Below are 27,500 nucleotides of genomic sequence, written 5' to 3'. Positions count from 1 at the left end.
GCATGACAGCGCACCGTAGTCATGCCGTGGCATTGCTGGTTTTACAAGTAAAAAAATATTTTGTCTTTAATTATGATCATGATTTCTGGTTATGTTAGGCCAGCAGATAAGGACTTGCTGGCCCTGATGGCACACCACTGAATACATATACAGTATATATATATAAGTGGTTGGTTTTTAGCGTCTTATTTGTCCAGCGTCCCTCAGATTTTTTTACTGTTTATATGAAATACATTGGACACTAACTCCGTAGGGTTTAGTAATGTAATCAAAGACCCTTCTTTTGTTAATGCAGGCAGGATGGAGCAGTACTTTTATTGTGAAGACAGGAACTGTGCGGTTGGTCTTTTTGACGGAGAGTGTTTGTGAGAGAGAGTTTGTGATGAAATAAAAAGTGTATCTCGCGTCTCCGCCGGTGGGTTTTTTTCTTCATACTGAGCTCACACCAGCCAGCGGTCATCTCACAAGACCCTGAAAAAAATCACAGGATAAAATATTGTTTTTATCTATTCGTGGCATGCGCACAATAACACCGACATACAGTAAGATAAATGTTGTTTTTTTAAGCGGCATAGAGCACCACACAAGGTGAACCTAATGTTGTGACCCTGCAAATCTATATGATAGTTGAAGTGTTTTTTCGACTGTGACTGATGTTTGTCTTAAAGATATACATTGAACAGTGCACATTTTCAAAAGATGGAATCTGATACTTTTGAAGAGGGTGGGGCATGGAGGGTTTCATTTGCAATATTAAAGGGAACGATTCCACACACAAACCAACATATGTAGAAAGTGGGTTATAAATGTGACTGATATTTACAGCAAAACATGTCCAATACATTTTCATCTTGGAGTTGTTTTAAATGTAGATTGAAATCATCATATGTCTTCATTAAAGACAAACACTAATGAATAAAAATACTTTATTGACCCAAATATAAGACGAGGCCTTCTTTTTCAGCACCCTCCTTTTCAAAAACAAAAAAAAAAGGTGAAAAAAATTCACCCGAATATAAAACGGCCCATCCTTTTTAACAACTGGTTTTGTGTGATATTTGTCTAAAGCAGCTTATGGCCTCTTGTCCTAGCACATGAATATGATGGATGCCAACCACCAGGCCTAGATTGCTAAACGGCAACGATCCATATCCGTGCTAACTGCTGTTGAGTGTGCCCCCAGAGAACAATTGGCTTTCCAAAAGAATAAAACGATTGTGGCCAGTTGTTTTGACCACAGATTGGAAGGCAGTTTCATTTCAATGGGTGCTCGTAAGGTGGGGGGGAGGACAAAGAGGTCAGCAAAAAAAGGGAAAAAAAGTGGAGTAAGTAATCCCTTGGGCACAAACAACGAGGGCCATTCAAATAGTCCCACATAACACCGACAGGAAATTGATTTCAACTTTATTCCCGTTCAAATGGATGGCGGGGTGACCTGATGCCAGCAACCATAGACGTCCTCTCAAAGTAGAGCACTGTTTTGATATGGACATGTGGCATTAGTTTATTCACACATCAAATCGTCTTCAGGTCGTCTGGTGCTTTTCATTTGAGTGCGGTGAGCTGGTTTGATTATTTTGGATTGGGAGACTACCCCTCCCCATCCCTTGTCCCCCTGTCTCTTGTCCCCATCTATGCTGGCAATGAGTAGTCCTTACTAACAGAACATTTCTGGGCAACTGTTTTTGGTGCAAGCTGCATGGGATATAAAAGCCTATTTCTACCGGAACACTGACGCCAACCATCCTGGACTGACGTCCCCTGTGGGACCGCGCTCTATTAAAAGAGACCCAAAAAAGGATGATTAAACATTAATTACAGTAGCTAACATTAACATAGTATGGTGTAAATGTTTTTTTCTTAACTTTGACGTATTATTAAACTTATTTTAAGATCCTCAAAACAAACAGTATTCCAGTATTACATGTCCAGTAATTATAAGCTTGACCAAAACAATAATTCAGTAGTATTATTATTACTCCTGCAGAGGGTTTGATTTCATTCACTTTTAATTTGTTCAGTCACTTTTTGCTATTTATCGTATTGAAGGTTAGGTGACATTGGGCAAGAATCAGGGTACATAGTTTCCAGTTAATCACAAGGCCTTTTTTTCCATTTAGTTACATTTCATTTAACTTGTTTGTCGTTAATTTTTTAAGTATTTCAAAAACATTTACATAGAGGAAATCAATTTACTAAAGTGCTATGAAATCAATACTTTTACTTAAGCTTGAGTGCAGCTGGGATAGGCTCCAGCCTCCCCCGAGACCTCGAGGGGGACAAGCGGTAAAAAATGGATGGATGGCTGGATGGATGGATATTTTTGTCGGGACGGAATGTACACACAAAACTACAACATGGCTGACGGGGCAGATACACAGTCACAGCCGGCTGGAGGGGGCAAGTAGTGGAGGGATTCCTTTACATCTACTAAATTTAAAACCGCTTGTTTTCAAAGACACTCAGAAAGTGGCCTGTAGATGATCTGTAAAGCAAAATTGTTCCCAAATTTTGACCAAAGCACCACCATCACAAGTTATGTAGACCACAAAGAAGTGTTTTAAAGTACCAGTATGATGGAAAAACAAGTTGACGTATGTTTGAGTGTGTTTCATTGTATCCATTAAACCATAACCAGTTGTGTTTACAATCTGCAAAGTATGTAAAAATGCAGTCTAAACATCAAAACATTTCACTAATTTAATCTGCCATTTTGAATATTCTGCTGTCTTCAGCAATTTCAGTAGATTCAGGGTTGGATGACGTCACTCGAGGAACGCTTTTGCACTCTGACCATATCAGCAGATCAGTCATACTGGAAATACACAAAAATGTGAAAGATATGTGCTGTTTATCATTCACAATCCTTATGTAAGACAAGAACACACATACTTGTTTTTTTTTATGCATTCGAAATCGTAAATTAATAGCTAACAATTGAGTCATCGTATCGAGGGTCCTCCATTGAGCTCATAAACCCTCTAACAAAACATTCAGAAACTGCCAAAAATACTCCATTTACATGTTGTCACCTGACAATTAACCAAATATGAGCAATATTGTTATTATAAGGGCTAACTCAGACAAACTATTTTAGCGGCGCGTTGATATCAGTGAGCTAACTACTAGCTTGCGCTGCTATTGTTGACACACTGAGCCGGCGGCTGCTTCTGCTTCGTCTCAAACTTGCTAAAAGTACATTATAGATTATAATTCATGCATCCCTCACCTGGTAATAGACACCTGTGGCCATGGCTGGTTGACTTTGACATCCCCTTAACCCTTTGTGAAGACTGTTATTGATTCTTCATGTAAACTGGATTGTGTGAGCCTTCCGCCGGTCGGTATCCCAGCAAGAGCGGACATTGTACAGTAAGTGTTTGTTTTATTATGGTTAGTTTGTATGTTTAGCACCTAGCAATGCTCCTGATGCTATAGTGCAGGGGTCACCAACCTTTTTTTGAAACCGAGAGCTACTTAATGGGTACTAAGTCATACGAAGTGCTATCAGTTAGATACGCTCTTCTGAAATAACAAATGTGCTCAGTTTGCCTTAAACTATACATTATTAATAATGATTAATGATTCCCATCAATATCAAGACACCGATTATTTTAATGATTTCTCACAATTATCAACATCGAAAACAAAGTGGAAAGCATATATCAATATTTAGATTGTTATTAATCTTAGTCATTGTTACATTTTCACATGATCACTTACATCACTGTATTTCATAGGAAACATGTTCCATTTTCACAAGCTATTTAAAAACTATGAACTCTGTTGCACCATGTTTCAAAAAGTTTCCAATTATGTAATTTTAAAGGAAGATCAACTTACATATTTTCAATAAATCTTGTCACATTTTATACAAATGACCAAATCATCAGCTGTGCTGTTCTGCTGCTGTCCACGGACTTGTCGCACTGGATGCTAAACCATCTGCACCTCGCCAGATCCCGATCCAGCTTATCGGCCAAGTTACCAGACATGGCTGAAACTCGTGTAGCCATTGTAGATGCCCCCATTTGGACGTCGGAGATAGTGGAGATTAGATTGGTTCTATTTTTCTCGTCTTCAAGTACAGTGTTAGCAATTACAATCATTTTCTTTGAAAAATTATCTGTGTGAAAAGGCTTTTTTTTTCTAAACAAAGCTTTAGTTGCTTTTTGTAACTTTTCCGCTGGTTTCGTAAAACTAACCTGTTGCTTTGCCAAGGCTGCCTTTAGCTCACAGGCTTTTTTTGCCCGTAGTACGCTTCCCACTGTGTAGTAAGCACGGTTGTTTTTTGAGACGCATAGTGAAGTGTCTCGCCACGTTGTCGCTTCGCCGTCGCCACAGTGGCCCTGCAAACTTGTTTTTCCATTATAATGGTACTTTAAATGTACCGTAGATGAAAAAACACAATATGACCCATTTAAATTAAATGATTATATTAGTACGTATATATGTATGTATGTGTGTGTGTGTGTGTGTGTGTGTGTGTGTGTGTGTGTGTGTGTGTGTGTGTGTGTGTGTGTGTGTGTGTGTGTGTGTGTGTGTGTGTGTGTGTGTGTGTGTATATATATGTGTGTGTATATATATATATGTGTGTGTATATATATATATGTATATATATATGTATATATATGTGTGTGTGTATATATATATATATATGTGTGTGTGTATATACATGTGTATATTGTGTGTGTATATACTGTATATGTGTGTGTGTTTATATATATATATATATATATGTATATATATATGTGTGTGTGTGTGTATATATATATGTGTATGTGTGTGTATATGTATATATGTATGTGTGTGTATGTATGTATGTATTATTGAATTCATATGCATTTTATTTTAATTTAAATTGCATTGCACTACAACTTAAAAAGGACTTCACATATATAGTAGATATTGACATAGCAGGGATTTTTTTTTAATTCTAATTTGACTTGCCTTTCATTTCATTTTGTAATATGAAGTAAGAAAAATGTAGGTCATGTGAATATATTTCTAATGTCGCAATGGTGAAAATCACAATTTAATTAGATTTATTTTCACTTATTTATCTTAACTTGATTTTGCGATTTGATGTAACAAGTGTACAGATTTATATTGTATTTCACTTTCATTTCAACTTTACTTTTATTACTTAATATAAGCCCTTTTGTCATGGTATTATTACCTCTACAAGCAGAGTAAATGAATTTGTGTCAATTCCCATCATGCACCTGTTCTCTACGTCTTCACCAACATCACTTTACTGCCAATGTGGCACTCGGTGGGTCGCCTTGTTTTCACAGCCGCATGCTGGGAACATACATGATTTATGTGCTTACAGTACTTCTGCTCTCTCCCTTTATGATGCTGCAAATCCGCAAACTGATTTTCGCCCAAAAAATAGCACTGGACCGTGCAAAACAAAATGTTTATACACCACGCTACAGTATCACCAAGCCAGATTGGTGCTTAAGGGCAAAAAAGGTTCAAGGGATCATTTTGCTTCAACACTGCAGTCCTTTGGGGCTTTGCTAGCTGCCAAAGTTGCCCACAGAGCCCGGGCGCGCTCAAAGCCATTTTCTTGACCATGTGGAGCATGAGGGGTCATGCAGGACCAGATACATACACAATGTAGGGACATGTTTACACAACCAGCCAAGATCCAAAGCTCGTGTCTGTGAGTTGGGCAGCAGGGTGCGGCTGATTTTTGTCAGCATTTGCACCTTTCTGCTAGCCAACAGCCTTTTTATTAGCTCTCACAAAACCATTCCAAGATTTTTTTCACACATTCTGCTGCTTTTTCTTTTAAGGTAAATTATGTTATTGAAGCTTAAACTAAATGCTAGAAATTGTTGATAATAGTCTTTTGTGTTTGGCCTTAGAGATTAATTAAACCAGCATATATATCATTCACTGTATTCACTGAAGATTTTCAACTTCTAATTCTTGCAAAATCTTTCTGTCAAAAAACATCTCTTTTAATCGGTCAGTGCATGAGCTTGCATTCAGTTTGTTGCACTCAAGTCCATGTTTTGTTTCTGGTAATTTAGCGTATCATTCAACATCTTTATCCATTAGTGTTTGTCCTCTACATACAAATTTTCAAACTAAAAAATCCATCACTCTGTCCATGACGTCTTAGTCCACAGGTTTATATCTCGACAGGGTCTTCTTCTTTGCTGTGACAAACGTTTTTGTTCTCATCACAATTAAAGATTTGCTGCGGAAAAAAGCACCCTTTGCTGATAAAATATTCGGGGTTAAGGGGCTGCAAGTATTGACTAAATAGCTAAAATTCTAGCTCAGTGGTTTTCCAGCAACCCAAAGCTATACAGCCGGACTGTGAGAGTTTGGACACGTCTAAAGTGTATCTGATCACACAAAGTGATCTCTCAGGCAGGCTGACCGGTGCTGTGGAAATAAACTCGTCACAAGTGCTGCCAGCCTCAAAGCCCTTGGAAATAGTTGAGCCGGTGTGTAGAGGATGTAAACAGGTTGTGACGTAGGATGCCCCGTCTCTTCAAATTGGCCACGGCCATGTATACAGGGAGTGGTTATCAAAACGGCAGCCCCCGATTCACCTGACTCTCGGCAGATCCTTGTAGTTCGCTGAGCTCCACACAAGGATCTGGGACTTCTCAATAGGAGATGTATTTCAGAAGGCGGGGCCCTGTAAAAAAAATCATTGTATGTGATTGGATAAACCACTTGTCCGTTATCTTGAATGACGTGCTACTTCAACCACTCACATCCAAATCAACCCGTGACGCTGATGAGAGCGACGCTGCGAAATCCAAAAGAGAACAGCCGACATATTGGATAACGACAGAGCGAAATGTTCTCTGTTCATCTTTTAAAGAATTAATATTCGATAGATTCGACAAAACAGTTGCAATAGCAGCGAGGGCTGCGTGCCGCTATTGTTGTCTGAATCAAACAGTCGCTTCGGCGCTACGTCACATCTATGAAATCCCGCCCGGCGATCCTGATTGGTTCATTACCAGAAAGTGGGGCCTTGTAAAAAAAAAAATCATTGTATGTGATTGGATAAACCACTTGTCCGTTATCTTGAATGGCGTGCTACTTCAACCACTCACATCCAAATCAACCCGTGACGCTGTTGAGAGCGACACTGGGAAATCCAAACCCGGTCGGAAGAAGAGCCAAAACATCCTTGCCACCAATAAATGCCTTCAAAACCGTTCTCTGTTCATCTTTTAAAGAATTATTATTCGATAGATTCGACAAAACAGTTGCAATAACAGAATCAATGTCAGCACACGACTCCTCGCTGCGTGCCGCCATTGTTGTTTGAATCAAACAGTCGCTTCGGCGCTACGTCACATCTATGAAATCCCGCCCGGCGATCCTGATTGGTTCATTATTTTTTGCTATCTGGAAGGAGTTTGCAATGCCTTTGAGCCCAGATCCTTGTGTTGAGCTCGGCGAACTACAAGGACCTGGCGAGAGTCAGGTTAGCCCCTGATGGCTTCAAGCAGCAAGCAAAATAAATAAATGAATGAATGAATGAAGCGTTCGTACCCCAATGGTACATGGTTCGCACGCAGAGGCATATTTGGCGCGATGTAAAAGTTTGTAAACCGAAAAGGATGCAAATAGAAGCGTTCGTGAATCAAGGTTCCACTGTATGATGACAAGTATATGTAGGACGGAGCTGCAGCGTGATCACCTTTTTTCTTACATCTATTTCTGTACAACTGCCAGTTTGTACATTTCTAGACCTATTGAATATTGACACAGAACAGTGTTAGTCTTGATAAATCACACTGCTTTGACTTTATTCTGACAACAAACAATAAAAACACAAGCAAACAATGTGTAGATCATCACAATTTGAATGGAGTTGGAAAAGGAGTCCTACCTCATTTTACTCTCCTTTTATAATGACCATAATAATCTCCCTCATTATGCCCGCCCCATTCATTCACTCACCCATCCTCCCATTCATTCTCTAGGCAATATAAACAATCTTGTCTTAATCAGTTCCAAGATGAAAGAAGATAAATACAGTAACACTAATACCAGATAACCCCTAGACAATAATTATCTCTCCCTCTGTGTTTCGATACATTTCAATAATATAATTTTTATAACTTTTCTTAAGTTGTTTGATATTTTTACTCATTTTCACATGCTTGCTTTATGATTATATTTGTATTTTCTCCTCCCAGTATTGTGGGCGTTTTGATCATGTATTTATTTATTCGCACAATATAAATAGTACAAGAGGTAACATGGTAAAAAAAAACATGGAGACAAAAAATTAGTACTGAGAAATACGTACCGGTAATAAGAAATAAGTGCAGGTGAGAAAAGAAACCCAAAAAGTCTTATGCAAGGTTCTCACCTAAGGAAGTAAATTAACAAACACAATTAAACATAGTATATAGAGAAAATAAGATAACAAGTAGTCTACCGTATTTTCCGCACTATAAGGCGCACCTAAAAACCACAAATTTTCTCAAAAGCTAACAGTGCGCCTTATAACCCGGTGCGCTTTATTACGATTAATTTTCATAAAGTTTCGATCTCGCAACTTCGGTAAACAGCCGCCATCTTTTTTCCCGGTAGAACAGGAAGCGCTTCTTCTTCTACGCAAGCAACCGCCAAGGAAAGCATCCGCCCCCATAGAACAGGAAGCGCTTCTTCTTCTACCCGCCCCCGGAAGAAGAAGAAAAAACGCGCGGATATCACCGTACGTTTCATTTCCTGTTTACATCTGTAAAGACCACAAAATGGCTCCTACTAAGCGATCCGGTTCATAAAAAGACGCAATCTCTCCATCCGCACACGGATTACTACCGTATTTCACAGCAACTGAACCGCACTGTGGAACGGGAGCACGTACGGTGAATATTCGCACCACAGGGAATGAGAAGTCATCCTTCACTGTGGTTCTAGCTTGCCATGCTAACTTCCACCCAGGGTGATATTCAAAAGGAAGACCTTGCCAAAAGAGACCTTTCCAGCCGGCGTCATCATAAAAGCTAACTCGAAGGGATGGATGGATGAAGAAAAGATGAGCGAGTGGTTAAGGGAAGTTTACGCGAAGAGGCCGGGTGGCTTTTTTCACACAGCTCCGAAGGCGAACACACCTTCACTAAGACGGGCAGACAGCCTCGGACGACATACGCCAACATTTGCCAGTGGATCGTAAATGCTTGGGCAGATATTTCGGTCACAACTGTGGTCCGAGCTTTCCGGAAGGCAGGATTCACAGAACAACAGCGACACTGACTCCCGATGACTTCTACGAGACGGAACCGGCCATTTTGGATACCACGCTTGCGCAACTTTTCAATTCGGACACCGAAGACGAAGAATTCGAAGGATTTACGAATGAAGAATAACTTCAGAAGGTGAGCGCTATGTTTATTTTGTGTGTTGTGACATTAACGTTCGAGCAACATTATGTTACTATTGCTCTACACCATTTTGAATTTTACTATGTTTGTGATTGCACATTTGCGTACATTTTGGGACAGAGTTGTTAGAACGCTGGTTTTCAATATATTATTAAAGTTTGACTGAACTATCTGACTGTTTTTTTGACATTCACTTTAGCGCAGCGTTTTTTTGACATTCACTTTAGCGCAGCGTAGGCGCGGCTTATAGTCCGGGGCGGCTTATTGGTGGACAAAATTATGAAATATGTAATTCATAGAAGGTGCGGCTAATAATCCGGTGCGCCTTATAGTGCGGAAAATACGGTACCTTGTGTGGATTGGGTCTAGGTGTGTGTGTGTGTGTGTGTGTGTGTGTGTGTGTGTGTGTGTGTGTGTGTGTGTGTGTGTGTGTGTGTGTGTGTGTGTGTGTGTGTGTGTGTGTGCGTGTGTGAGGAAATATAGGGCTACATTATAAGGTAGGAACAGATAGAGAATGTTGATTCATCAGGCTGGCCCTTAATCTATATTTAAAGTTACTGAGTGAAGATGAGGAGTTTGCAATACATAGGTGACTATTCCAGAGTGAAGGACTTCTGTGTTTGATGGGAAACTGGCTAAGAGTGATACGGCCAAAGATAGGACAGAGATTATCAGTTTGACTAGTATCATGATAATAAACTTGCGAATTGGTCTTAAAATAATCTTTGAAAGGTGTAGGAAGCGTACATTTATAGATAAAAGAAGAGGACTGAACTGTGTTGATATCATAAATAGATAGTACATTTAGTGTCCTAAACAGGGGAGCAGATGGAGCCATATAGTTAGAAGTTCTTACAAATGTATTTTGCATAATTAATAATTTGTGTAAATATGATGGATATGTACTACACCAGACAATATTGCAATAGATAAGATATGGGGGGACGGCGTGGCGAAGTTGGTAGAGTGGCCGTGCCAGCAATCGGAGGGTTGCTGGTTACTGGGGTTCAATCCCCACATTCTACCATCCTAGTCACGTCCGTTGTGTCCTTGGGCAAGACACTTCACCCTTGCTCCTGATGGCTGCTGGTTAGCGCCTTGCATGGTAGCTCCCGCCATCAGTGTGTGAATGTGTGTGTGAATGGGTGAATGTGGAAATACTGTCAAAGCGCTTTGAGTACCTTGAAGGTAGAAAAGCGCTATACAAGTATAACCCATTTATCATTTATTTATTTATAAGTTAAACTGTAATAAAGAGTTAAGAGGCTTGCCTGATGAACCAAACCCCTGATCACAGAAGGGAATTGCACTCCTTATTTTGCTCACTTAAGCGACGCAATTCTCTGCGCACAAGTTTAGTCGATCAGCTTTTATGTGTTTTAATATACACAAACCTTAGTGTTTGACCTTGAACTCCTGATTGTTGCACATTTTCTGTCAAAAAACGATCTCTGGTCTTGCATTCATTTTGTTATAGAAAGTCCAATTAAAAAGTCCAATTTGATGTTTCTGGTAAGTGTTTGGCATATCATGCACTGTCATAACTAATGGCACTTAGTCCCAATAGCATATCACCTGTTTTTCTGTCCAAATCACTCCAGATTTAGGGAAATAAGTCCTTCGGTATTACTCGACACGTCACAAGGAAAGACAAGGAAAACCTTATAAGATGAATGTAAATGCCAAAAGGTGGCAGGCACAATGATGAAGTGGCATCGGTAGCCCATCCGGGGTCTGCTTTGTCAGAGACGACACAGTGACACAGTAGCTAGCCTTCATTTAATCACCTTATTAAGTCAGCCATCACAAAGCCCTAATGACACCGCCGCTGGCCCGATTCATCTCCCAAAGTGATTTAGGACTCCATTTGTCATAAGTGACTGTTTGAGTATGCGATCAATATGGACCTTTCAGCACATTGGACACCTAAAGGACCTCCACAGGTACACAGTTATGTAGTAGAGCCTGTGATGAAGTAAACACTAGCCCAGGCCAAAGGGCTGACATACATCAGCGCACCGTTTTCCTCGGGTTTTCTCGCTCGGCTCAAGAAGGCCGTTTGTCATCGCCGCTGTCATCGCCGTGCACGTGCGTCCATCAGTATTCAGAGAGACATGAATCATGTTCACGCAGAATCTTGATGAATCAAAACGCACCTCGTGGGACAACTGCTGCGCTTAGACGCACTCCCGCCGAGTGTATACCTCTGTGGCCGCCGGGCGAAGGCGGCGCTGCTCACTGGAGGGTAAAGGGAACAGCTGTGGAGCAGACAGCTGGAGACGTCATTGTGTACCTTCAACAAATATTGGGGATGCTGCCATGGGGTCCTGTGCACAACCTGGATGGGGTCAGGCTTTGTTTGTGGCATTCTTAAGAATAGTCCTATTTCTGATCCTGTGCCATATCAAAAAAATGTGAAATCACTATAGTCACAGATCCGCCATATCAGTGGTTCTGAAACTCAGAAAACACTTGGCTCTCCAACTAGCACCATAATGACCAGCATTAAAATACAGTAGCGTATTAGGCCTAATTAATCATTAAAAACAAGGCAGAGGTTTTATTTAACAAGTATATTCGACATTGTTAAATTATTCCTGATAGTATTTCATGTTTTTGATATTTTTGTTATTTTCTTTTATATTGTAATGGACTGGGTCAGATGTTATGTTATGTTCCACATGTAGCTTATTCAATGTCTAACAGATGTTGTGGTTTCCCATGGCCTTGAAGCTTTCTCTGCCAATGCCATCCATCCATCCATCTTCTTCCGCTTATCCGAGGTCGGGTCGCGGGGGCAGCAGCTTAAGCAGGGAAGCCCAGACTTCCCTCTCCCCAGCCACTTCGTCCAGTTCCTCCCGGGGGATCCCGAGGCGTTCCCAGGGGATCCCGAGGCGTTCCCAGGCCAGCCGGGAGACATAGTCTTCCCAACGTGTCCTGGGTCTTCCCCGTGGCCTCCTACCGGCCGGACGTGCCCGAAACACCTCCCGAGGGAGGCGTTCGGGTGGCATCCTGACCAGATGCCCGAACCACCTCATCTGGCTCCTCTCGATGTGGAGGAGCAGCGGCTTTACTTTGAGCTCCCCCCGGATGACAGAGCTTCTCACCCTATCTCTAAGGGAGAGCCCCGCCACCCGGCGGAGGAAACTCATTTCGGCCGCTTGTACCCGTGATCTTGTCCTTTCGGTCATGACCCAAAGCTCATGACCATAGGTGAGGATGGGAACGTAGATCGACCAGTAAATCGAGAGCTTTGCCTTCCGGCTCAGCTCCTTCTTCACCACAACGGATCGATACAGTGTCCGCATTACTGAAGACGCCGCACCGATCCGCCTGTCGATCTCACGATCCACTCTTCCCTCACTCGTGAACAAGACTCCGAGGTACTTGAACTCCTCCACTTGGGGCAAGATCTCCTCCCCAACCCGGAGATGGCACTCCACCCTTTTCCGGGCGAGAACCATGGACTCATATTTGGAGGTGCTGATTCCCATCCCAGTCGCTTCACACTCGGCTGCGAACCGATCCAGTGAGAGCTGAAGATCTTGGCCAGATGAAGCCATCAGGACCACATCATCTGCAAAAAGCAGAGACCTAATCCTGCAGCCACCAAACCAGATACCCTCAACGCCTTGACTGCGCCTAGAAATTCTGTCCATAAAGGTTATGAACAGAATCGGTGACAAAGGGCAGCCCTGGCGGAGTCCAACCCTCACTGGAAACGGGTCCGACTTACTGCCGGCAATGCGGACCAAGCTCTGACACTGATTATACAGGGAGCGAACCGCCACAATAAGACAGTCCGTTACCCCATACTCTCTGAGCACTCCCCACAGGACTTCCCGGGGTACACGGTCGAATGCCTTCTCCAAGTCCACAAAGCACATGTAGACTGGTTGAGCAAACTCCCATGCACCCTCAAGGACCCTGCCGAGAGTATAGAGCTGGTCCACAGTTCCACGACCAGGACGAAAACCACACTGTTCCTCCTGAATCCGAGGTTCGACTATCCGGCGTAGCCTCCTCTCCAGTACACCTGAATAGACCTTACCGGGAAGGCTGAGGAGTGTGATCCCACGATAGTTAGAACACACCCTCCGGTTCCCCTTCTTAAAGAGAGGAACCACCACCCCGGTCTGCCAATCCAGAGGTACCGCCCCCGATGTCCACGCGATGTTGCAGAGTCTTGTCAACCAAGACAGCCCCACAACATCCAAAGCCTTAAGGCGGATCTCATCCACCCCCGGGGCCTTGCCACCGAGGAGCTTTTTAACTACCTCGGCAACCTCAGCCCCAGAAATAGGAGAGTCCACCACAGATTCCCCAGGCCCTGCTTCCTCATAGGAAGACGTGCTGGTAGGATTGAGGAGGTCTTCGAAGTATTCCCTCCACCGATCCACAACATCCGCAGTCGAGGTCAGCAGAACACCATCCTCACCATACACGGTGTTGACATTGCACTGCTTCCCCTTCCTGAGGCGGCGGATGGTGGTCCAGAATCGCTTCGAAGCCGTCCGGAAGTCGTTTTCCATGACTTCCCCGAACTCCTCCCATGTCCGAGTTTTTGCCTCTGCGACCGCCGAAGCCGCACATCGCTTGGCCTGTCGGTACCTGTCTGCTGCCTCCGGAGTCCTATGAGCCAAAAGAGCCCGATAGGACTCTTTCTTCAGCTTGACGGCATCCCTTACCGCTGGTGTCCACCAGCGGGTTCTAGGATTACCGCCACGACAGGCACCAACCACCTTGCGGCCACAGCTCCAATCGGCCGCCTCGACCATAGAGGCACGGAACATCGTCCACTCGGACTCAATGTCTAGTGCCTCCCTCGTGACATGTTCAATGTTCTTCCGGAGGTGGGAATTGAAACTCTCTCTGACAGGAGACTCTGCCAGGCGTTCCCAGCAAACCCTCACAATGCGTTTGGGCCTGCCAGGTCTGTCCGGCATCCTCCCCCACCATCGCAGCCAACTCACCACCAGGTGGTGATCGGTAGAAAGCTCCGCCCCTCTCTTCACCCGAGTGTCCAAAACATGAGACCGCAAATCCGATGACACAACTACAAAGTCGATCATGGAACTGCGGCCTAGGGTGTCCTGGTGCCAAGTGCATATATGGACACCCTTATGTTTGAACATGGTGTTTGTTATTGACAATCTGTGACGAGCACAAAAGTCCAATAACAAAACACCACTCGGATTCAGATCCGGGCGGCCATTCTTCCCAATCACGCCTCTCCAGGTTTCACTGTCGTTGCCAACATGAGTGTTGAAGGCCCCCAGTAGAACGAGGGAATCACCCGGGGGAGCACTCTCCAGTACTCCCTCGAGTGAATCCAAAAAGGGTGGGTAATCTGAGCTGCCGTTTGGCGCGTAAGCGCAAACAACAGTCAGGACCCGTCCCCCCACCCGAAGGCGGAGGGAGGCTACCCTCTCGTCCACCGGGTTGAACTCCAACGTGCAGGCTTTGAGCCGGGGGGCAACAAGAATTGCCACCCCAGCCCGTCGCCTCTCACTGCCGGTAACGCCAGAGTGGAAGAGAGTCCAGCCCCTCTCAAGAGAACTGGTTCCAGAGCCCTTGCTGTGCGTCGAAGTGAGTCCGACTATATCTAGCCGGAACTTCTCCACCTCACGCACTAGCTCAGGCTCCTTCCCCCCCAGCGAGGTGACGTTCCACGTCCCAAGAGCTAGCTTATGTAGCCGAGGATCGGACCGCCAAGTGCCCTGCCTTCGGCTGCCGCCCAGCTCACACTGCACCCGACCTCTATGGCCCCTGCTATGGGTGGTGAGCCCATTGGAGGGGGGACCCACGTTGCCTCTTCGGGCTGTGCCCGGCCGGGCCCCATGGGGACAGGCCCGGCCACCAGGCGCTCGCCATCGTGCCCCACCTCCGGGCCTGGCTCCAGAGGGGGGCCCCGGTGACCCGCGTCCGGGCGAGGGAAATCTGGGTTCCTTGTTTGTGTTCTTCATAGAGGTCTTCGAGCTGCTCTTTGTCTGATCCCTCACCTAGGACCAGTTTGCCTTGGGAGACCCTACCAGGGGGCATAGAAGCCCCCGGACAACATAGCTCCTAGGATCATTGGGACACGCAAACTCCTCTACCACGTTAAGGTGGCAGCTCAGAGAGGAGTCTCTGCCAATGTTCGTCTTTTTTTTTTTTTACATGTGCCCTGCATGTTGATTGGCTGAAAGGCTGGACAGGGCGCACGTAAGTGGAAAATGTGGAGAACCTTGCGTGTTGAGTGATAGAAATGACGGAGTAGGACGGTTCTGTTTGTTTCGACTACTGCCTACAGTAGTCGGATTGTAACGACTTCCATCGAAGGCGGATAAACCTTTAATAACCGCTCGAACCACGTCACTACAATATTGAATTAAGTTTTTCTTTGGCATACCACTAGATGGCGCCCAGTTTGAGAATCTCTGCTCCTAATGACGGGAGCTCTCTGCTGTTTCTACGGACCTACTTAAAACATGCTTGTCGAAATTCATCTACATGACAGGAGTGCTCCACTGTTTTTAGGACTGCCTGCAAAAATACAAGTCAGAGATCAACTACATCTTAGGCGGTGCTCTGCTGCTTTAAAAAAAACCACTGCAACATTGCTAGTCAAAGATCCTCTATATGAAACAAGCACCCTACTGTTTTTTTTCCTAAATATTATTTTTCTGCCTCCACAATCAAAAAAGCATTCATTCGTCAATACGGTTACATATTAGATGTTCTTGGGATTTGTTTTTAGATCAGTACATGTCTACGAGAAGCCCTAGAGATAACGTGAATAATTCATGTTTGCGTTTAAGTTTATTGATTGTACAACATATTCTTAGATGTTTATGTGTATTAGAAGCAGTGGTGACGGCGGCGGGGGCTTGCAAATGAGCATGGTCATCGATTTTTAATTACACCTTAATTTCCTGTATAAAAGAAGCTATTTACATGAGGTTCTACAGTAACCCTCAGCAGAATAAACCGAGTGGGAGTACACATAATTACTACCCGGAGTCCACATTATATGAGCTCCAAATACCACCGGCTCCACAGATTAGGAAGTAATATCACATCATTGTCCCTGAACTGGACTTCTTTTGTAGAAATAATGTATATTTGTGTTCAGTACCACAAATATGCCAAAGAAAGACAGGCAGTCCATCTTAAGACAAATTAAAAGTGTATGACTTGCTTGGCTCTAAAAATAGAAGTTTTTGTTCCTGCAGGGAGTGAACATTGAGCATTATTGCAAACTAGCCGAGAGCAGCATATGCTTTGTCTTGGCCTCAGATGTTTCTTAACACTTCATTTCATCCTCCTTTTTTATGTTTTGTTTTTGTGCTAATTATTATTCGCTATCTTCCGCTTGGCCGGCTTGTTCCTCCAACATGTTCTTCCTCTCAAAATTGCTGCAGCTTAAGCTGTGCTGCAGCATGTCAGCCAAACTATGTGACGAATAAAAAAAACAATGTGTTTTTGTCAGCTTTTATGCTTACATGAAACTGTAGTGCTTTTTAGTTTTGCGGACAAACAGTTTGTGCATAGGGAAATTGGATCTTGTTAAAGCTCCACTAAGCTAATAAGGGCTGGCCAGGCTGGTCCAGCATTCCATCCATCCATTTTCTACCGCTTGTCCCTTTTGGGGTTGCGGGGGCTGCTGGAGCCTATCTCAGCTGCATTCAGGCGGAAGGCAGGGTACACCCTGGACAAGTCGCCAACTCATCACAGGGTCAACACAGACAGACAGACAACAGTCACACTCACATTCACACACTAGGGACCATTTAGTGTTGCCAATCAACCGGAGTACCCGGAGGGAACCCACCCAGTCACGGGGAGACATGCAAACTCCACACAGAAAGACCCCGAGCCCGGGGATCGAACCCAGGACCTTCGTATTGTGAGGCACATGCACTAACCCCTAACCCACCGTGCTGACCTGGTCCAGCATTATGTCACTATTTTTTTAATTGCAAACTGGAGTAGCATCCACACGCTTCAAATTCTACATCGGTGCTTTAATTAGTAAAATAAAAAGGGATATTTATCTTGCTTGTTAGCATCAAGGCCAGTGTTTACACATGAAAAGAGGTGTCCAGGCTGGTTCACAGGGACACAACTTTATCTATTACGTCTTAATTTACCATCCAAAGGATTTTGAAGGTTACATTTCTACATATTGTTTCTTTAATTACTAAAGAAAACAAAAAAATATATACATTTTGTTTGCTTGTTAGCAACAAGGTTGGTACTCATGACAATGCCTACGCACAATAACTGGTGTCCAGGCTAAGTCAGAGGGACATTTGCACATGCTGCATTTTAACAGATTGCTACTTTAAGAAGTGAGAACTACAAAGAGGCCAACATCTGTATTCTATTGTATGTAAACTCACTTCAAGAGTCTGGTCCAGAGGGTTTGCTATTCTGACATTTTATCCAAAAGCTTTTTAATGACATATCTTTACAGAGTGTTATTTTAACAAGTGATTACGACAAAAAAGAAAATATCTCTATTGTTGAAGACAGTGGGAAAACAAATGCAAGGCTACTACTGGGGTTATCCAGGCGAGTCGAGTGGGTCGAATGGTCATATGTCTACATATGTTACAAGTGAATGTACTGTATTTTCCGGACTATTGAGTGAACCGGTATATAAGCCGCACCCACAACATTTTAGAAGAAAAACTAATATTAGCCGCACCAGACTATATGCCACATATATATATGTTGTGAAATGAGTTATTTACATAGAAAGATTTAGTAAATATTCATTTACTTACCTTAATGGTTTCCAAACGGTGTCTGTTACACGGCAGTAAAACATCTGACCAAACAAAACAGAAGTAATCGCCATTGACCCACGAGCAGCGGAAGCTAGCTCTCCAATCAGCTAAACAGATCGTAAGAAAGAAAAACAACTGTTGAGATGTAAACAAGCAATCCTACTGTCAATGCCAACGACAATCGTTGAAGTGCAATTTCCCCTATTTAGCATTTAGGTGTTGTTTGGAAGAACGATCGCTGTGGATCGACTACTAACCACCCAAAATAGTCGGGATCACCCACATTAGCATTCCATTCAGTTGTAAATAAATGGCACAAAGGAGCATCTGTGACCGGAATGTTTCAAACTCCTGGTATTTGTTGAAGGATAAATTGTGTCTTTTAGGAATGGTTGAAAGGACAGTGTTGTATGTGAGAGACAGGTGGTGTCGCAGACCACCTCCTCTGTTGAGAGATAGTTTTTCAACCTTGACATAGATGGCTTCCCTTACACCATCCGTCCTCCCTGTCCCGAATCTGTATATTTTGGTTCTCAAGGGAGTGCTGTTTCTCCCTGAGGTGCAGGTAGACAGCTGAGTCTTGGCCTGAAGAGTTTGATTTACCCAAAACTCTTTGGGTAAATCTCTATAATATATGGAGATATCCGCTGGGAAAATGTCACAAATTGGAAAAATTCCGAACGACTCATTAGGAGGACGTATGAATGAAGGCAAATTATTTTTTAAATATCTCGGCGATGCCTCCATTGTTTGATTTCACATTTTCGAAACTTAAGCAGATCCCAAATACACAAAAACAGGTGCCATTAGGTAAGGGAAGTTGGTTTTGCATAATAGGTCCCCTTTAAGATGTTTGATGAATGTACATCACCTTTGTGCATTAGTTGCAAAGCACACAGTGTGACACGGGCAGATAACAAGGACAATAAGACACAGTAAGAGTGTGCGGTTGAATGCTGGTCTCGCCACATTTTCCGCCGTATACTTCGTCTTTTTTTTTTTGCAGTAAGCCTGTACTCTGTACATTAATGCCCCAGACGTGTATACGAATGTTTCATTCCCAATTTGACTAGCTCTTCTGTGCACCCGGTGGGGTTACTCTGACCTGACTGTAAAAAATGTCCTTAGCTACTCAGTCTCCATACAATCAACGTGTCTGTGACATCTAAGACCCTTTTTCATCTTTTTTTTTTACACACCTAAAAGGAAGGTAGGGAAAAAAACAACAGAAGAAGCGCATATTTTACATTTTACAGATATTCTTAGGCTATAGGCTCTACAGTAGCGTTAGGCCACTATGGTGTGTAGAGGTACAATATTGTAATTATTAAATGTTAACATATTAGCCAAATGTTTTTGAACATAGTTTTAGATATTGTTGCAGTAAGAAGTGAAGAAGATACAAGTTTTTGCTCTTAGTTAATAGCAATACAACACGTGCTAACACACATGAAGAGGTGTCCAGGCTGATGCAGGGGGACTTTTATTGCCATATATGTTGTTTTATCATCCTAGTGGTTTGAATGTTCGCCCTGAGTAGGTTGTGAGTTCAAACCCCGGCCGAGTCATACCAAAGACTATAAAAATAGGACCCATTACCTCCCTGCTTGGCACTCAGCATCAAGAGTTGGAATTGGGGGTTAAATCATCAAAAATGATTCCCGGGCGCAGCACCGCTGCTGCCCACTGCTCCCCTCACCTCCCAGGGGGTGAACAAGGGGATGGGTCAAATGCAGAGGACAAATTTCACCACACCTAGTGTGTCTGTGACAATCATTGGTTCTTTAACTTTAACTAGACAGACAACATTCACACTCACATTCACACACTAGGGCCAATTTAGTGTTGCCAATCAACCTATCCCCAGGTGCATGTCTTTGGAGGTGGGAGGAAGCCGGAGTACCCGGAGGGAACCCACGCAGTCACGGGGAGAACATGCAAATTCCACACAGAAAGATCCTGAGCCCGGGATTGAACTCAGGACTACTCAGGACCTTCGTATTGTGAGGCACATGCACTAACCCCTGTGTCACCGACACACATTCTCATTATTACAACTTATCCTATAATCCAAAGTTACTTGTTGGTCGTATTTCAACACATTGTTGTTATTTCTTTCACTGAAAAAAGAAAGCGTAGTCTACCAAGTGTGTTAAACATACTTAAATAAAGCTGATTCTGATTTTGATTCTCTAATAAGAGATAAGACAACATGGCAGATTTGGCTTGTTTGTTAGTAACAAGGCTATTGCTAACACACTCGGAGATGTGTGCAGGCTGTTCCAGAGGAACACTTTTCCCATTATTGCATGTTAACGTGTTAGCCAAAACCTTTTAAATGTTGTATTTGTACAGTACATATTGTTGCTTTAATATGGATGGATGGATGGATGGATGGATGGATGGATGGATGGATGGATGTTTGTGTTATCCAAAGGCTTTTGAACTTCATATCTTTAAATAGTGATGCTTTCATGAGTGAAAAAGGCAAATGTCTATTGTAGGGATGTAACAATGTAAAAATGTCATATTAACATTAACATTATTACGGTTAAGATTATTACCAAAGTATTAATGAATATACTCAAAAAGTACCTATATACACACACCAAGTTCTTTAAAAATATATATATAACTAAATTAATTAGACACACTGTTAGAAAACCTACCATTTTGTATGTTTTGTGGTTCTTGAGCTTCACTGGTAGTGTTTTAGTATTACAGTGTTATATTATCTGTAGTAATGGCTGCACTTTTATTGTTTTAAATATTGGTTTGTAGTATATCACTTTTAAGTGCCTAGCAAATGTAAGTTATTATTATTATTTATTATTTCTAGCGGGCATTGTGGTGTCCTACTCTGTCCATCGGTCCTTGAACGCACAGTGAAACCACTTCCGTCTCTTTTCCTCTGAGTATAGAACGATCACTCTGTTCTAAGTGAGCACAGTTTATAGGTTCAATGTGCACAATTGAATATATTAGTTGCTCAGACAGCAATGTGTTGTTGTAAGTTTAGATTGGGGTACGTTGTTTCTTAATGGGGGAAAATATTAATGTCTCTTGTTTTCGTGTTAGCATTTAAGCTTATGAGCTGGCACCAGTCAGTCTGTGAGTTTATCAAAGTGCAGTTATAATATTTGATCATTTTAATTTAAAACAGTAATACTAAAACCATCGGGAGTTTTACCAGAGTTTTCATTATTACTATTTATCGTTACATCTCTAGTCTATTGTTTATTAGCAACACGGCTGGTGCTAGCAATGCTTCCATGTTTTTTTGTGTCATATTTGCATGTATGATTTGTGTATGCGGCAGCACGGTGCCACAGGGGTTAGTGCATTTGCCTCACAATACGAAGGTCCTGGGTTTGATCCTGGGCTCAGGATCTTTCGGTGTGGAGTTTGCATGTTCTCCCTGTGACTGTGTGGGTTCCCTCCGGGTACTCCGGCTTCCTCCCATCTCCAAAAACATGCACCTGGGAATAGGTTGATTGGCAACAATAAATTGGCCCTAGTGTGTGAATGTGAGCGTGAATGCTGTCTGTCTATCTGTGTTGGCCCTGCGATGAGGTGGCAACGTGTCCAGGGTGTACACCGCCTTCCGCCCAAGTGCAGCTAAGATAGGCTCCAGCACCCCCCGCGGCCCCAAAAGGGACAATCTGTAGCAAATGGATGGATGGATGGATTTGTGTATGTGCTTGCAACCCAATCTCAGCTAAATATGTTTATGTATTTTCGTTTTGTAATAAAAATATGTTACAAACGCTACAGTCAGTGAAATTTTGATGGTAATACTCGTGTATACATGGCTACGAAATCCTCGGGCGTTCAATTCCAACCTGGCCGAATGACCCTTGTGTGTCATTCTGAGATTTTCCTCCCCTTCTCTCTTTTTCAGGCAAGGTGAAATTTGCATCCATCCCTCATATTTACATATGAGCTTAATGATTCCCCCGTGGGCTCTTGGTGGCCTTCCAAATAGTCTAAGTGAGAATGATGCATGGTACCGGTGGGCAACGTATGACTCAGCCTGGATGATACATGCCCAACACACCACCACCAACCCTCCACCCTCCAGCTTTAATTGCATGCTCTCGTCTGAATAGGCCAGCAGAGACCTATTGACCTTGATGAAAGTGAGGATAGTGCAGTGTATGCCAACTGCTGTTACATAAAGACAGCAGTAGCCAAAATTCCACCATGTGACTGGGGCGCTGTTTTTAGGGACCAGTTCCAAAAACACTAGTCAAAGATCCATTATACAATCAGAGCACTGCTCTTTTTAAGGACCTACTGCAAAAATGCCAGTCAGAGATCCTCTTGATCTGTGGTCCCCAACCACCAGTTTGGGACCACCGGTCCGTGACACATTTGCTACCAGGTCGCACAGAAACAATAATTAATTTATAAAGTACCACATTTTCTCCAACTGAACTTTCCCCTATCCCACTAAACACACCAATAAGTTTGCTAATATATGTATATTACAACTCCTTTGTTATAGTACATGGGACGGTGCACATTAATGGACATATAAAGTTAAAGTACCACTGTCACACACACACTAGGTGTGGTGAAATTACCCTCTGCATTTGACCCATCCCCTTGTTCCACCCTCTGGGAGTTGAGGGGAGCAGTGAGCAGCAGCGGTTGCCACGCTCAGGAATCATTTTGGTGATTTAACCCCCAATTCCAACCCTTGATGCTGAGTGCCAAGCAGGGAGGTAATGGGTCCCATTTTTATAGTCTTTGGTATGACTCGGCCGGGGTTTAAACTCACGACCTACCAATCTCAGGGCGGACACACTGCCAGATTGTAGCCAAAGGCTATTTTTTTTGCTGTTTTAACGTAGAAAGCCGGTCATTGAAAATAATGCATGCATCCCTGGTGGAAAAAAAGTTGGGGAACCCTGTCTGTATAACAGGAGCATGCTGCTGTTTTTAAGGACTAAGTCATGTTTATAAGTACCCAATGCATAAAGGTTACCGGTAGTCAAATCTCAATATGCCAGGATGAATTTGCTGTTAAGGACTAACAGCTGTGTTTAAGGAACACGTGCAAAAACAATAGTCAAAGATCCCCTAAATGACAGGAAAACTCTTCTGTTTTTAACTGCTGTTTTTAAAGACCCACAGTACTACAAAAAAACCCTCAGTCCCGGAGCCAAACCTCAACTATCTCCCTCCCACTAAACCTCAACCCTCCTCCCCCACTCCGAAAACACATCGCAGATACATTTCCTTTGCAACGGGCGCATGCACGTCTGTGCGAGTGTGACAAAGGCCAGTCAACTTCAAGAATAGTGCTGGCAATCTGGGAGATTGCCTGTGCTTTTATCTTAGTAGTCAGCACGCTTGCCTCTGACACTGGTGACCTGGGTTCGCGCCTCGCTTGGAGCAGTAGGGGAAAAAAACGCAGCCGAGAGACAGAGTGCACAATCACTACACAAAGCTGAGCTGTGTGTTATTGACAGCCATGAACACAAATCATCGCATTCCTCTGTCAAAATCGGTGGGCCCTGATTGGGTTGGAGCCCCTTCGCTTCAGCCCAGGTAAGCCCCTGCACGGCCCTTGTCAAAGATCCTCTTTATAGGGGATCACATGCTGTTTTTAAAAACCTACTGCAAAAACACTAATCAAAGATCCTCGATGCAACAGGATTATGCTGTTTTAGGACGCTACTGCAAAAATGCTAGTCAAGGAGCCTGTTTATAGACTAGCCCCCTCTGCTGTTTTTAGGGACCAACTGAAAAAAAGAACAGCTGCAAAAACCAGGTCAAAGATCCATATACAGGATAACTCTTCTTTTTTAAGGACAAACTGCTGTTTTAAGAACTTACTGCAAAACCATTAGTCAGATGTCCTTTACAAAACAGGAGCGTTCTGCTGTTTTTGGGAACCTGTTGTAAAAATGGTAGGCCAAGATCCTCTACATACCCAGATCACGTTGCTGTTGTCAAAGACCAACAGCTGCTTGACATGATTCAAAGAGCTTCTATGTGCCAGGACCACTTGCTGTGAGGATCCTTGCTGTGTTTAGGGGCTAACTTCTGTTTGTAAGAACCCACTGCAAAATCACTAGTTAAAGATCCTCTATTTGATAGGATCGCTCTGCTGTTTTTAAGAAACTACTCAAAGATCCTCTACAGCAGTGGTCCCCAACCTTTTTGTAGCTGCGGACCGGTCAACGCTTGAAATGCCGGGGGGGGGGGTGATGGTATTATTTTTTTTTATTTTTTTTTGTCATAAAGAAATACAATCATGTGTGCTTACGGACTGTATCCCTGCAGACTGTATTGATCTATATTGATATATAATGTAGGAACCAGAAATATTGATAACAGAAAGAAACAACCCTTTTGTGCGAATGAGTGTGAATGAGTGTAAATGGGGGAGGGACGTTTTTTGGGTTGGTGCACTAATTGTAAGTGTATCTTGTGTTTTTTATGTTGATTTAATAAAAAAAAAAAAAAAAAAAAAAATGTATTTTATTTTTTAATTTCTTGTGCGGCCCGGTACCAATCGATCCACGGACCGGTACCGGGCCGTGGCCCGGTGGTTGGGGACCACTGCTCTACAGTGTATGACAGAAGTTCTTTTTAACAACTAACAGCTGTTACTAAGAACTCATTGCAAAAACACCAGTTAAAGATCCTTTATATAATGAAATTCCTCTGCTGTTTTTCAGAACCTACTCCAAAAAACTAGTCAAAGCTCCTCTATATGATAAGAACATTCTACTGTTTTAAGGACCAACTGGTGTTTTTAAGGACCTACTCCAAAAAACTAGTCAAATATCCTTTTAAAGGGGAACTGCAATTTTTGGGGAATTTTGCCTATCAATCACAATAATTATGAGAGACAAGAACACACGTCTTTTTTATTTTGATTTTAAAGAAGATGCGGGTAATGGGAGTCACCGTTGTAGCCTTCAAAGCCCTCTAAAACAACTACTAAACCCTCCATCAACGTTTTATATCCACACTGCAAGTCCATATATAATATAGTAACAGACACGTTCATAACAATATGTAATATGTTCAATATTTACCGTATTTTGGTCATTTTAATGATTGCCGTAACTAATTCTTCGGCGCATTTATTTCTGTTTCCATAGCAGCGCATGTCTGACTTCCGGCAACAACCTCTTCTTGATACAAAGAAGCGAGTGTGTTCTAATCATGGCAGATTTTGTAACAAACAGCGAATACAACTATTTTTGGACAAATGAGGTTTTGCAACCTTATATTTTTGAATCTGAATTTATGGAGGATGAAGTACTGCTTCTGGAAGCTAGCACAAAAGAAGAGTGAGACATTGGAGCAGACGGAAGCCGAGAGAGTGAGGTGAGAGTGAATCAAAGCTGCAAAATGTGGAATTTGAAGCCATGCAACTTTGACATTAATGGCCTGCTTACCCACAATTAACTGGAAAAAAAGGTCCCTGGCCAGCTGGACCAAACAGACAACTGTCCATTGAGTGAGTCACTTTAATATTGATCATGACACACGCAGCACATTATACTGTACGTGTATCATGACATACAGCATATGATGTCTGGCTAGCTGTGTACAAACAAAACATGACATGTGGGCTAATACTTTACAGATACTGTAATATGATTGTTCATGTTTATCAGTCAGTACAGATTGGTGACTTATCGCACTGCGTTGTGCATAACAAACTCAAACGCGTTTCGTGCCGACATTAAAGCGAGCTTATCTCTTGCCGTAGTTTACTTCTAAGGCTAATACCGTAGCGGGCCGATGTGTTTATACGCTAGAGAAAAAATTCCTCAGTGTTCGCTCATACAATAACAATGTCGCTACAGTTTGGTTATTTTACAGGTTACGGAACGTAAATGAAGTATTGTTGGTGTTTTTTTAATTCCATTTTAAAGTGTAACAAAAAAAGCATCGGTCTTCTTTTCTCTCATACTGATTGTGAACGATAGGCAAAATTCCCCCCAAAAATGCAGTACCCTTCTAAATGGCAGGAACACCGCTGTTCTTAAGGACCAACTGGTGTTTTTAACTGCAAAAACCAAGTCAAAGATCCACAATATGACAAGAGTGCTCTGAAGGTTTAAGAACCTCTTGCAGAACCACAAGTCAAATGTTTTTAAAAAAACAGAAGTGTTTTGCTGTTTTTAAGAACCTACAGCAAAGATGCTAGTCAAAGATCCTGTTCACACAGATGTTTTTGCTGCAAAAACACTCGTCAAAGGTCTTCAATGTGACCTTAGTGCTCTGCCGTTTGTAATGATCTACTGCACAAACCCTAGCCAAAGATCCTCTCTGTGACTGCATCCATTTCTGGCTTTTTGCTCCCGCCTTCCCGACCAGTCCCGTCAACATGACCTACTACAGATCTTAGTGATAAGATCTGTACCTTTTGTCACCTTCCAATGCTTCCCGGTGTTCAGCCGGCAGTGCAACAAAAGAGAGAACATAATTGAAAGCAAAAAAGAAAAAGTCTTGCGCCCTGACACGAAAGCAAGGTAATTATGGAAACATATGGGTGAATGGGTTGTCGTTTAACCCTTTTGCTAATAATGTCTGACCACAGGAAGGGCAAAGAAAGGACACACTCTACACTGAGAGCGACTTGGAAAAAACGGTGTTGTAGTTTTCTATCCCTTAAGACATCCTCAGGACATTTTTTGCCATGTTACATTTTTTAGGTCATTTTGGCTGAATATAATTGTTATTTAGACTTGTCATTTCCGTTCCCTTACTTGGCCTAAAATGACAATGCTGCACAAAAAGTGACAAATTGGGTCATTGTGCCTAAAAATAACCTGTTGAAAATTTAATTTTTGATCCTGTATGTATCTTAACATGAACCAATGCAATCCTAAAAGTACAATTTAAACTACTGTGTTTCTATTTGTATATGTTGTATTTGTTTACCAGATGGCATTAGCTTTCGCCATTGAAATCATGCAGCAAAATAAAATTGCATTTATAAAACCTAAAAATTAGAGCCTTCATAAATATTGCAGTTATCATGTATATACGCAGATTACTCACACATTTTATTTTAACATGCTCCTTTAGATTAATCCCAGATGGTTGCCTGAAAATGTACTTGACAAGTGTGTTATTATACGGTCAGTGATCAGGCTAATGCACACATCAGTACAAAGATGAGTGAGGACACTCTGACTGTTGTACTGGATGACTAATTTCAGTGTCAAATTTACCTTCAAAATACACACTGACTGGTTTTTCAAAAAAATCGTTAGCAAGTTTTGGGCAAAAAAATGATATTCCTTCAAGTAAAACATTTAAAAGATGTTCCTGTGTGACATTCTGACAATAAAATTGCATTTGTGTCCAA

The 27,500-nt window shown here is 42.6% G+C and overlaps 1 protein-coding gene across 45 annotated transcripts in view; it reads left to right on the top strand.

Moving 5' to 3' along the window:
* LOC133606391 (receptor-type tyrosine-protein phosphatase delta-like) overlaps nucleotides 1-27,500 on the top strand; it is a 589,160-nt gene that overhangs the window by 313,053 nt on the left and 248,607 nt on the right. The gene's annotated exons all lie outside the window — the stretch shown is intronic.

The sequence above is a fragment of the Nerophis lumbriciformis genome, linkage group LG05, assembly GCF_033978685.3.
Source record: "Nerophis lumbriciformis linkage group LG05, RoL_Nlum_v2.1, whole genome shotgun sequence".
Lineage (NCBI taxonomy): Eukaryota > Metazoa > Chordata > Actinopteri > Syngnathiformes > Syngnathidae > Nerophis > Nerophis lumbriciformis.
Note: the sequence above shows the minus strand (reverse complement) of the source record. Positions and strands in the feature narration are given on the sequence as shown.